Source organism: Chinchilla lanigera, unplaced genomic scaffold (assembly GCF_000276665.1).
Source record: "Chinchilla lanigera isolate Chin_1 unplaced genomic scaffold, ChiLan1.0 scaffold00107, whole genome shotgun sequence".
NCBI lineage: Eukaryota > Metazoa > Chordata > Mammalia > Rodentia > Chinchillidae > Chinchilla > Chinchilla lanigera.
In genome coordinates this window covers 5,367,274-5,381,139 of record NW_004955508.1, presented here as the reverse complement: position 1 = coordinate 5,381,139, position 13,866 = coordinate 5,367,274, and the positions used below count along the sequence as shown (strand labels likewise).

Here is a 13,866-nt window from a genome sequence, read left to right as displayed (position 1 = left end):
GCCCCCCACTCAAGATATTCTCTTAAAAAGGAAAATGAAGCCCCCTTCTCCTCTGAAATGTAAAGCCTTAACAAGGAAGAATTCCCCCTGCCCCAGAGAAAATAAAGCCTTCGGCTGGCTGGTTTTTCTCACCCTCACTGTCTGTCGTGATTATCACTCTGAGCAGAATGTGAAGCAGTGGCCCAATCTATCTTTTGCTTTTGATGTACATCTGTTATAGAATCTATAAACCTATGCTGAAATTATTGCTTTTCTATTTGTCTTCTCTAACAGCCTGGGAGCAACTTGAGAGACATGTCTGATTTATCCCCTTGTCCTTGTAATAAATTACATGATTAGCTGGTGTGTAGCTGCAGTAGATGGTGGATGGGTAGGTGGATGGATGGGTGGATGGATGGATGGATGGTTGGGTGGATGGGTGGATAGATGGATGAATGGATGGATGAGATACTAATGGGATACCAGACCTCAGGAGCAGGGGCAAGAGGTAGTTTTGGCAGGAATTCTGATGAATGGAACATTACATATTGATTGCAGTGACATGAGACAAATTCAGGTAAATGGATGCAACTGGTGACCATCATATTAAATGAAATAAATCAGACACACAAGCTTAAATATCACATGGTTTCTTTCATATGAGAAACCCAAAAAGTATAAATGAGGAGAAAAATAATAAATAGAAAATAGGAAGTAGAGAGGTCTTTTTCAAATGAGAAGGGAAGTAAGAGATGGGGGGACAGGGAAGGAAAGGTAATGGGGAAAAAAAGAATTGAAGAAAAAAATGAAAACAGAGCTTTTGTGAATCAGAAGAAAACCAAGAGTTGGAAGGAGCAGAAAGAGATAGAAAGGGTAGGGAATAATAAAAGAAATGAGATGTGTTATGCACATGTACCAACTTCCCACAGTAAATGTAATCATTATGTGTTGCAAACAGATACTAACAAAAATAAAGATTTGCATGGCCCTATAGTATAGTCTATCAGTAGCCAGAACGAGAGCAAAAGGGATATGTCAGAGCTGAGTACTTCAGATCTACCTCAAGTACTTTGCTCAAATAGAGCTAATCCAGTCTCAAGTGGTAAATACAGCATGGGATTGTCTGAATATTTGTGCCCCTACCCTACCACAATTTATATATTGAAATCTCATCCCAATGTGATGGTATTAGGAGTTAGGGCCACCTGGACGTGACTGGTTCATGAAGGCACAGTCTTCATACATGAAATTCATGTCCTCATTAAAGAAAAAAAGATTCAGAGACACTCTTGTGCCTTCCACTGTGTGAAGATACAACAGAAAGAACCATCTCAAAACAAAGAAATGGGTGTTCACCACACCTAGAATCTGCTGACACTTTGATATTGGACTTCCCATCCTCCAGAACTGTAAGAAATCAATTTGTACTTTTTATAAATCTCTCAGTCTATGGTATTGTGTTACTACAGCCCAAAGAAACTAAGACACAGTCACTTGAGGAATCACCTTTGAATGTCATTTAACCCCCACAGATGATACTAAGCTGATATCTGCATGATTAATCCTTCCCAAAACACCCCCATGAACTGTGGTCTCCTTTGGGTGTCAGGGAACACTATGAGGACATAGAACCACAGATTCTCAAGAGACTTCATTGGCAGTGTGCGACTCGGCAGTTCTGGAAGGCACTGAGTTGTCTCAAGCTTGGCCTGTACATAGAGGGATATTCCTCCCATTAAAAATAGGTTAACTGCTTCTCTACTATGGAACATTTGGAGATCCTCTTCCAATTCAAACCTCTCCCATCATCATAACAACCTTATCTCATGGTGAGCACCAGAGAAGAAAGAAATTATAAAAACAGAAAGGGAAACTTTACTAACAAGCTGCAGAGATTACAGCTTCTTTAGGGGTTTTCACATATCTTGATATCACTCAAGAGTCTTTCTTGGACCGGTGTGATGGCACACACCTGTAATCCCAGGACTCAGGAGGCTGAGGCAGGAGGATTGTTGTGAGTTTGAGACCAGCCTGGGCTACAAAGTGAGCTTAAGGCCAGCCTGAACTGCATAGCGAGACCCTGTCTCAAAAAGACAAAAAAAGAAAAGAGTCTTTTTTGTCTGAAGGACACATAGTCTCCTCCCTGTTTATCAGTATCCTGTAAATCCACAAGACAAATTCCACAATTCCATAAATACCGCCAAATTATAAATGTCTAAATTTGTTCTCATAACAAAAAGGAAACTGAAAAAACCTTTAAGATTCTCTTTAAAATGCAAACTATCTCGTAAGCAGCCAATTAACCATCACAAAATTACCTTTCTCAGGAAAACACACAAGAGGTGACAAATTCAGGTCAAGGTAAGTCTGGAAATATCCAGTGATTCGTCCTTACACTAGTACACTTCTTAGAGCTGATCTTGGGCTTAGAAAAGTCCTGTACACTACGGCATCCAACCAAGGCCTGTACTTCCCTAGACTCGTTCCAGCCCAACCATCTAGACTAGATTTACACAGTTTGAATCATCCCCGATAGGCACTGTTCCCCAGAAATTCAGAATAAACTTGTCCAAGGCTAAACCCGTTACTGCTCTTCCAAATCTTACCCTCTCCTGTTTGGATGCTTCCAGCATCAACCCAGTCCCTCAGCCAGAAACATGGATGTCGTCTTTAATCAAGTTGACATCTCAAACACCCACCAGTATGTATTAGCTCCACCTCTACAGTTGTTCTTTTGAATGCTACTGTCCTTCTCACCACATCACAAGTTTAGCCCAGGATAACAGCTCTGTCCTGGGTGGCTTTCATAGCTTCCTTACTAGGCTTCCCTCTCTTTTGCCCCATCTCTCTTCAGTCCATGCATTTTCTATAGTGAAAGCATAGTAAAGCTTCTCTAGATTGGTACAGGGAAATCCAGATGCAATTTTTGCAGAGTTGAAAGGGCTTCAGTGTGCCGTATGGCCTGAAGAATTGGACTCACTTCCTTCAAAGAGTGTCAGTGTCTTTGACAATCAGCTCCCAGAATCCTTCTCACCTCAGCACTCTCCATTCCCTCCAGTCTGGGGCTCCTCACTTGCATTGCTTCCATGTCCCAGACTTCCCCCCACCTCCAGTCTTGGTGGATCCCTTTGCCTTCCATCCTTGCCTTCCATCCTTTGCCTTCCATCCCCTTGCCTTCCAAGGATGACTTTGCATCTTCCAAGATTTCCTGTCTCAACAGAGGCTGACCTACTGCTGGAAGCTCCTCCTGACTCCCTGCCGCATCTCTATAAGCTCTGGTCTTCCAAGCTCACCCAGTGCCCCGGGGCAGTCTCCAGTGCCACCTGCACTGTACTGGTTTAGCTGTTTACATCTTCCCATGAATTATGAACTCTTTGAGCACAAGGACATTTCATCACTCTCCCTATATTTTCCCTAGCTGCCACACAGCACTTGTTCAGTGAAGGTAAATGGATAAAAGAGAAGTGATGTTAGTGAATGTTTCCTTCTACTTACAGAGTCAATCTAACAAGAGTTTGATATGGCTGGGCAAAAATGTTTGTTTTGTAAATTGTGATATTCTTTTATAACCTGTTAAAATTTGTATTGCTTGACCCAGACACCCAGAATCCAAAGCTTTCTTGCCCTCACTGATGTGTCTTCCATCCAGGTTCCATGGATATCCATGCAGCTTGAAACACATTTTCTCCTCCCACAGCTCCTCTACCAGTGAGGAACAGTTTGTGTTCTAGAGAAGGGAGTTGCCAATGTAATTTGAGGACCCTATTCACTTTACCTCCTGATTTTTAAAATAAAGTTTTATCGGAATATGGTCACACTCATTCAGTTGTATATCACTTATAGTTTCTTTCATGCCACAGTGGCAGAGTTAAGTAGTCATGACAAAGACCATATGGCCTACAGAGCTTCAAACATTACGTTCCTAGCTTTAATAAAAAAAACTTTGAAGTCACCTGCACTAAAGCCTTATTTAAGGGCATTCAGTTCCGTCCAGCTCTGTGCTGAAGTTCAAATATGCAAAGCATTACCTGAGAAAGGGTCACGGCCTCAAATCCAATTTCCATGGTTGAAAGGCGTTCCTAATACCTTCTGTTTGATAATACCTGATGTTCTCCTAAAAAGCTTTATTCATTAAGGAAACTATCTTCAAATTGAAATACTGCTGCTCCTAAGTGAGGCTACTGCTACCATGCCGGGAAGACCACACCCTGATCTGCCAAGCCACTGAGGACAGGCTCTGGGATTTCACTGCCTATTCCTGAATCTAAGTTACCAGCTCTGTAGATGTGAACACGATAGAATTTAACTTGTCAGTCTCAGTTTCCTCCTCCATAAAATGTGAAGTGTGATCAGTGAAATTAACATTGAAATACCAAGTCATACTGGAGAGTAGTTGACTTTTTTTGGTACCAAGGGCTGAACTGTGGGCCTCCATATTGAACTACATCCCCAGCACTTTTTATTTTTTTAAATTTGAGACAGGGTCTTACTAAGTGCTCTAGATGGGATTCAAAACTGATACTCCTGCCTCAGCTTCCCACAATACTAGAATTACAGGCATGTGCCACCATTCCCAGTTTATTTGAAATTCTTCATAAAAATCCACTGTTCTGGTTTCATTTGGTTTATGATAGAACTTTCTGGATTTGGGGTTCCCTTTCATAGCCATATCCCTGAAATTTTCTTTCCTTCATGCTACTCCTGTGCATGAAATCCTCTACCTATCTCAGAGCCTCCATGAAAAGATCAAAACTGGGGCTCTATCCATCTAACCCACTGTTATGGCTTATATCTGGATGTCCTTCCAAAGTCTCATGCAGTCATGGGGGGTGGGCTTTTCAGAGGTAGCTGAACCTAGAATGTGTGACTAGTAAATTAGTCCACTGATTTGTTTGGTGTAGCCCTGGCTAGGATTAAGGGTATGAGTGCTACACTCTCCCTCGGAGAGTTAGTCCACATCACAGTGTAAGGGACAGAAAGAGTTTTATATTCCCTTCTTTGTTGCTTTTGGTGTCTTCTCCTTGTATGAACGGTTGCCCTCTGCATGTGCCACCCTCCCTTGGAGCCAGTAGATTATGGGCTGAGACCTCTACAGACTGTGAGCCAAATCTTTAACTTTGGGTGTTGGGTATTTTGTCCCAGCAATGAGAAAAGAGTAACTAAGACACCCATTTGGGAGTTGTTCCACTTTCCCTATCCAGGACCCCATAGGTGTGTCTTCTCATTCTCTTGCATGATGCCCTTTTGCTTTATCCCTGACATTTCCCCCAATGCACATTTCAGTCCTCCTTTCTGCCTGTCTGTCATGGTCCCATAGCAGCTCCACCCCATGCAGGAAGCCACCCATGACTGGCCACCACTCATAGAACTCTCATCTTTTCTGAAGCTCATTTGACCTTAGAAGTGCTCATTTGCCCTATTTCCTCAGCTTTAATTTTCTGTGTGACTCAGACTGTCTGAGCCTCAGTCTCCTCAAGTACATGAGAATGATGCCCTTCATTTCTTTCAGCGTGACTGTGAGGATTAATTATAACACAACAAATGTTTCTTGCATAGTAGTCTTGAAATATATTCACTTTGCAACCTCTATGCTTTCAGTGTGTGGCTCTTTGCACACAGTTCAGCTCAGTGGGTTGATGAATATGCCACAGGCAGCAGAGTTACCAATGACTACCCTCTGACACATCCCTGATAGTCCCCAATCAGCCCCTGTGACCCTTTCTTTACCATGAAGATTTTAGTGATCAGTCATATAGGTCTTCAAGCAGAAGGGTGTTTGGAGAGGACAAGTTAAGTGCTACTGGGTATGGAAGCAGACTGATTGGTTTGGGGACCAATCTATTGGCTTGGTAAGAGCACTGCTGATTGGTGAATCAGGGACTAAGCTCTGTGCAGTACTGTGCATCTCTGCGGACCCATCCAAGGGTCTTGTGGTTCTAATTAATCTTCTGGCTTGCTATGCCTTCTTGGGTTATGTCTTGCTGTTACTGAAAAGAGTGTGGTCTTCATGTGGCTTACATTTGCACTGTTCCTCGGTGGGCAATCTTTGCTGTCCACCTTGTCTATGCTACCTGACTCTAGGGGTGTTTTGCAAGTGGATCTGTGAAAAGTACGGGTTTGAGAGGAAGCCTCTGAACATGCCTGGGGTCTCTAATCATTCTCCTACTGAGTAGATGAATGCCTTCCCAAGCTGGGGTAGGGGCCAGGCTTATCTTCATCCAAGGTTTAAACTCTGCTTTGAACTAGATGTTTAAAGAAGATGAGGGAACTTTAATTACTGGAAGAAAGATAATGAAGAATAAAGTGTTTGAGCATAGCCACACACATCAAGAGGAGCTAGTAATGAAGTAGTGGGAATGAGGCTGGAGAAATTCAAGAGTTGGTCATGAACAGGGACTGTGGCAGATGGTGAGGGGAGGACCCATGAGTTGCTGGGATCCTGGAGCTGCTTCTATATGCAACTCATCATGCATCCTTCAGCAAGAGTCATTCCTATTCTGAGGCCCACTGGTCAAAGCTGTAAGATCTCTGCTTTAGATTTTATAATTTCTATGGTCTCCGCATAGCTAATATATTTGTATTTCTTGAGAAAGGAGCTCTACAATTGTACATTTAATTTTTTTGAAAAATGTATCAAACACTTAAATAGCACATACTATGAGCTATTCTAAAATTATTTACTTTAAAAATAATTGTCTCTTTTAAGCTTTAAAACAGAACTAAGGGTTAGTTCCCACTTTTAATCTGAAGGTTAAAGACATTGCTCTATTCTATTCAGATGTGTGTTATTTTTAATGCAAAACCTGAGAAGTCTATCAACCTTATCTTTGTTTCCCTATATGTAACCTTTTTTCTGATTTCACTTTTTATATTTATTTTTGTCAAGTTGATTAAGATGTGCTTTGTGCATTTTCTTCATTTTTTTCTACCTGATGCTCATCGAACTTCGTCCAGATTTATGTGTTTCATTAAATTCACTAACCTTCCAACCACTTTTTCATCAAATAATTTTCTGTTTCTTTTCCCAATTTCTAAGGATCCAATTATATATGTGTTGGACTGCTTGGTATTTGTTTGTACCATAGTTCACTGATGCTCTGTCCATGTGACTTTTGATCATTTTTCCTTCTTCATTTTATTTTCATACTTTCTATCTCTGTTTTCAGACTCATCACTCTTTCTCCTATGATGCCTAATCTGCTCTTCAACCCATCAGGTGTGCTTTTAATCTCAAATCTTGTTTGTGTTCATCTTTAGAAGATAGATATGTAAACGTGTATATGTGTATGTTTATATTTCTTTGTCTTTCCTTATCGTCTCATGCTTCTTTTTCTCTTCCTTTTTGAACATATGGAATATTTTTATAATGTTTGTTTAATGTCCTTGCCTAGTGATTCTGTCCTCAGTGTCACATTAGGATGTGTTTCCATCAGTTATTTTTTTTTCTCCTTATTAGGGTGAATTTTCTGCTGTCAAATTACTGTTAGGTTGTTGTTGTGTTATATTCTTTTAAATATTTGGGGATTTTGTTCTGGAATGTGCTTCAGCTATTTGGAATCAGTAGGAACTTGTTTGTAAGCATTGTGAAGTGCAACCAGGTGGAGGGAACTGTGTCACAGCAACAATATTTTAGGGATAATTTGTCCCTCCTACTGAAGCAACCCTCCATGCCTCATTTATTAAGGCTTTTCTGCACTGGCTGGCTGGGGTATTCCTAGCACTCTATGAGCACCAGGGATTTTTCTACCTTTCTTTCTTTTCACTAGTTCTTTCTCCAGTTTTCATGTATGCTTTCTGATCAATAGTCCAAGATTTAAAGGAAACTCACTGGAGATCTCCAGAGTTTCTTCTGTCCCTCCCTCCCTCCCTCCCTCTCTCTCTCTCTCTCTCTCTCACTCTCTCTCCCCCTCCCCTCCCTCTCTCCCTCCTCTTCCCTCCCTTCCTACCTCTCTACATATCTATAGCTCTCTCTATCACACTCTCTCCTTCCCCATCTCTCTCTCTTCTCCATCTCTATCCCTATTTCCCTACCTCTCTATCTATATCATCTATGTATTTCTATATCTATCTATATCTATGTCTATATCTGTCTATATCACTCTCCCTCCCACCCCATCTCTCCCTGTCCTCTCCCTTCATCCCTCTGCTTTCTATCTATCTATCTATCTATCTATCTATCTATCTATCTATCTATCTATCTCCTTTCTTTCTGGTACTCTTCCTCACAAATTACAGCTGCCTTCACCTTCCAGGACTTTAGACTCTGACTGCTCACACTCTACCTTAAGCTAGGTTGACTGCTGAATCCTGTTGGGTGCTCTTGCTTGGGGCCTGTGAGTAACTGTCCAGTCATTAAGCTGCAGCATAATGATTACTTCACTTATCCTGTGCTGCCTGTTTTACGTTATCTGAATAATATTGTTGCATACATTTTCCCCAGAGTTCTGGTCTTATAAGACAGAAATTTTCTACTATTTCATGAAATGAAATCCTATTAGATACAATTTTTATGCTTGTTTTTTAGATGGTAAAGCTGAAATGCAGAGAGACTGAATAATTTGCTCAAATATTTTAAGTCAAATTCTTAAATGTTTGGTTCTGCCGTCTCAAAAATATTTCTGTAATCCAATAAAACCTAATGAAGTTTTTACACATGACAATTTAGTATTTCCAATTACAGAGGAAAGAAATCACCATATGTTTGCACATAATCTTACCCAGTATTCAAAGACATAGCCTCATTCTGCTTATTCATCCGCTCACAACTAAGCGTTGATGTTTTTCAAAGCATCAACCCCCAAGCTTCTTGCATCCTGTCTCAAATCTGAGGACAAAAGACATTTCTCCTGATCCTTTTGGGCCAAAGGATAGATTTTCTGAGCCTCCAGTTGTGACAGGTACTTACTGAATAGAAATATAATCTGACTTTTCAGTCCTATCTGGAAAATTTCTGTTTTCAGAGCACAAACCATTTACCCAAACAGTAAAAAGATTATGGCTCACTCTCTATGCTGAATTATGCATGGTCTTCAGGTAGGTAGAGTTCTCTATGTTCTATTTTAAGAACATTTCCTGCACAGAGCAGAAAAAATCTGTACTGTCCATAAGCAACTATTCTTAATATATTTCGTTTCTACTAAGAAAGAGAAATAATAAGTCTGAACCTCATCTATTTTTCTGCATTTTGTTTAATAACTGGTTATCAGAGGTTTCTCTTTATTTTCATAAGTGGAACTTTCCCTTCACATTCCAAGACATTGAAAGAAAAACTAATAAAAGCAAATTTGGCCAGAATTTTAAAGCATCTATTGGCAGCATATTCATTTTGACATCTTTTTAGAATTAACCTGACCAATCCTGCTTAATATATGAGGAATGTTTGCTATTAAACACTACGCCTGCTCAAAACATCATGTCAAAACCATTTTAATTTGAGTTATGGGTGACTAAAAGAATGTCAGCTTTAAAGAACTATTTCAAGAATGCCTCAGAGCCTTGAGTTTGACTACAAAGAAATTTGAGTGTGTGTGATGCATTGAAATAATGGTACAATTTAGGCAAAATGGGATTTGAATTCCAAAGGTGATTTTTTTTTTCAGCACTCATGTTGTAAATTACAATGGCCATGGTTCTAAAAGAAGCTAGATTGCCTGGCTGAAATGAAGCCCTTCATCTGGGGAAGTGGGTCAAAGTGACAAAGGGAAAGAGTGTTTCCACCCATTTCTGAAATCTGCACTGCATCTCATCTCTGTCTTAGCAAACTCTAGCAAATGTGTGCCACCTTGGCTTTCAGGGAGATATTGATAATGGTGTGTGCTGCCAGTCTGGCCAGATGCTGGCTGTGAGGATGTCGCCAGGGCAGTTGATGGCATGAAAAGCAAAATTAGGGAAGGTAGAAATTTTGATACACACCAGACGTACAACTCCTACTTATTTGCAACTGCTTGTACCACCAGAAAAGGAAAAACTCACATAGTGGTTGTTTAGTACATATAATTTTTATTTTCTACTTATTAAAAGAATAGCTGGGATCACTGTACTGCCTTTTTTGACCAATTTTGCATGCTTATACCTGGTAATATGAACAACTAATTTGAAGACAACAATATGCAATATAACAACCACTACTGAATTCCTATCATCTTGTTTAGTGAAATTCTCTATCGTTTTTAATTTTTAAATTATTTTTTATTCTCTTTTAAAAAACGGTATCTTGAACTATTAAAAAAAAAAGTAGCAAAAATAAAAGAATTTTGGGCTGGGGATTTAGCTCAGCGGCACAGCGCCTGCCTGGCAAGCACAAAGTCTTGAGTTTGATTCCCGGTACCGAAAAAAAAACAAAACAAAAAAGAATTTTAAGCTGGGTGTATAGCTTAGTGGCATAGCACCTATCTGGCAAGTGCAAAGTCCTAAGTTTGATTCCCTGTGCAAAATGAATAAATAAATAAATTAATTAATTAATTAAAAACAAACTTTTATTCATAATTCACGTAACTAAAATTTTCTGTCACTTTTATCTATAATTAAAATAACTAAAATTGAAAAGTTCAGAGGTTCGCAAATCAACTCCACAGTCAGAGGTTCATCAGTTGTAATGCAGGGTTGTTCAAACCTGGGTGTTTCCTTTGTGCCATGAAAAGCATTGCTAATGCAAATATTTCCTAAAACTGCTCAATGCTTGTGTCTTAGACTTTCTCCCAGTGCTAAAGTCACTTTTCAAATGTTACATGTGCACACTGGAAAAAAAAACTCTATCATACCTGCCTGTGTGGAGATTGGGAGAGGCCATCAACTGTAAGATATATCCTGCCTTCATTTTTATAACACATTTTTTAATTAATGCATAAAAATTTTATGTATTTTGGGGGTGTAGTGTGGGGTTTCATGCATATATTGTGTAATGTTAAATCACGGTAGACATATCTGCCTCTTCAAATGTTTATCATTTCTTTACAGTGATAACTTTCAAAATCTCGTCTTCTAGATTTTGAAATGAGAGTAGTAGGGTTACTGTCAGTCACATATCAGAGCTTCTTATTCCTGTCTGACCATAACTTGGTCTCCACTGATCAACCTTTCTGGATCTTTCTCTCCCCATTGTGTCCCCAGTGTCTGGTGACCACCGTCTACTCTCAACTTCTGGAAGATCCATCTTTTTAGAATCCACATGTGAGTGAGGTCATGCAGCACTTGACTCTCTCTGCCTAATTTATCTCACTTAATATAATAGTCCCCAGCTCTACCCACATTGTAGAGAATGACAGAATTTCATCCCTTTATGGATGAATAGTATTCCACTGAGTGTATATGCCACATTTTCTTTATTCATCTGTTGATGGATACTTATGTGCTTTCCATTTCTTCATGATTGTGAATAGGGCTGCAGTAAACATGAGAAGGAGGATATCTGCTCAAAACACTGGCTTCATTTCTGTTGAATATATATTCAGTACTGGAATACTGGATCATATGATGCTTCCATTTTAACTTTTGGAGAACCTTCCATATTGTTTCCAGAAGAGCTCTATTAGTTTACATTCCCCTGAATAATGTGTAAATGTTCCCTTTTATGCCCGTCTTTGCCAGCACTTTTTTATCTTTCTTATTTTGATAAAAACCATTCTAACTGGAGGGACGTGATATCCCTCTGAGGTTTTCATTTGATTTTGCCTGGTGATTGGTGATGCTGAGAATATTTTCATATTCCTGTTGGCCATGTGTATATCTTTTCTTTTGAGAATGTCTATCTATGTCTATTGAGAATTTTAAAATCAGATATTTTTCTATTGAGTTTTTGATTTCTTTGCATATCTAGATATTAACCCTTCAAAGATATATAATTTGTAAATATTTTCACCTATTCAATAGGTTGTCTCTTCACTTATTCATCATTCTTTGTGCTATTCAGAAGCTTTTCCACTTTGGTATAATCACACTGATCTCTTTCTGCTTTTATTTCCTATGCTTTTGGATCTTTTTAAAAAAATTATTGCTCGCTCCAATGTCCTGAAGCGTTTCCCTTCTGTATTCTTCTAGTAATTTCATAATTTCAGGCCTTGTATTTAGATCTTTAATATATGAGTTGACTTTTATATATAGTGAGCGATAAAAGGGTCTAGTTTCAGCATTTTGCACGTGGAGATCCAATTTTCTCAGCACCATTTATTGAATAGGCTGCTCTTTCCCCAGTACATGGACTTTGCACGTTTGTTGAATACCAATTGGCTGTAGATTAGGGTCACTGATAAAAAAGTATGAAAAAGAAGTACAGCTCATAAGAGATGAAATTATATATGTATATGTATTTGTGTGCATACATACTTGTGTGTATATATACACATTCATATATTTATGAGAGAGACATAGAGAGAGACGGGGGGGGGAGAGACAGAGAGTGCACACAATTCTATCTTGTTAGATCTCACTCCAGAGGATAGGATAATAGAATAGCCCTATGACCCTAAGCACACTATTCCATTTGTGCACTTACTTCCATCCTTGGCATTTCCCAAGCCCCAGGCCCAGCCTTGGTCCATCTTAATGACACCTGGATGTTCCGTGCTTTCTATGACAATTACTTCTTGAGCAAATTATCATGAATAAAGAAAATAATCATGAGAATCTTTATGATATTTAGGGAAAGAATGAGATTTGGAAACAGGAAGAGAATTTGAGCCTCACCTAACTACACTATTTACCAGGAGAGAGACCTCCAGCAAGTTACATACTCTTTTTGAACCTCATTTTCTCATCTGAAAATGATCATGAGGTAGTAGTACTGCCTCAGCGGGGTTTTGAGAGGGCAGATGCAGTAGCAATGATACAGATGTAATGTGATGCATACTTGAACCACACCCACTACCTGTGTGCTGATGTGCTTCCCACAAGGCAAGACGGAAGGGGCTTTGTTAGTGGCAGATAATCCTTGACCTTGATCTTAGTAAAGCAACAGAATGGAGAATTAGTGGAGAAGCAAGACTGGAATGCACCAACTTCAAGAGAGTAGAGCGTTGAAGACTGACCAGGAATTCTGGGGTCCTGGGACTGAAATGAAGGAGGAAGCCAGTATCTTCAGTAGCACTACATTCTCCATCAGAGAAGCTCCCTGTGTCTGGATGACATGTTAACCGTCAACTATCTAGGAGGCTAAGCATGTGTCCTTGGCCACCAGGCTTCAATGCACTGAGACTCCAGGAGATGAGAGATTTTAGGTGTGGCAAAGTGAAAGAACATGAAAAATGATAGTGCAATGAAATTAGCTTAGAAATTGTGGGTTGTCATTATTGTTTTATGTTTTCTCAATATTTGTAGCAAAATAGCAAGCTTTGTAAAACAAGGCAAGAAAAAAGAAGAAACACAGGAAGAAAGGAAAGAACGCTAAGAGTGCCATCTTGTGCTGTGACTTATACCTATTTTGTCAAATTCTGTTGCTCACCCAGACATCTATGTGAAGAATGGGAAATAGTTTTTACATCTCCTGTCATTGCCAATCAATTGCCAGTGCCTGCTGGGAATACTTCGGAGGCCAATATTCTAAAGACATGTCCATGTTCCATGAGTAAATGTTATGTACAAACATAAATATTAATATCTGCCTTAGATGAGGGAGCAGAGAGTAGACTTCAAATTCACGAACACTCTGACCTTGTTCTGTGATCCAGGCCAATAGTCAGGATCCGGATGTGGAGAACAAACGTGTAAGAGCTGGCTAAGGAGGGAGTTGATCCTGCACACGGCTCCAATCTTTTTTTTTTTTTTTTTTTTGGTTTTTCTCCGGTACCGGGAACCGAACTCACGACCTTACGCTTGCCAGGCAGGCGCTTTGCCGCTGAGCTAAATCCCCAGCCCCGGCTCCAATCTTTATATGCACGTCCTGTAACTGTTCTG

General features: G+C 39.7%; 1 protein-coding gene across 2 annotated transcripts in view; it reads left to right on the top strand.

Moving 5' to 3' along the window:
* Window positions 1-13,866, top strand: part of Clstn2 (calsyntenin 2) — a 586,750-nt gene that overhangs the window by 275,482 nt on the left and 297,402 nt on the right. The window lies entirely within an intron of this gene.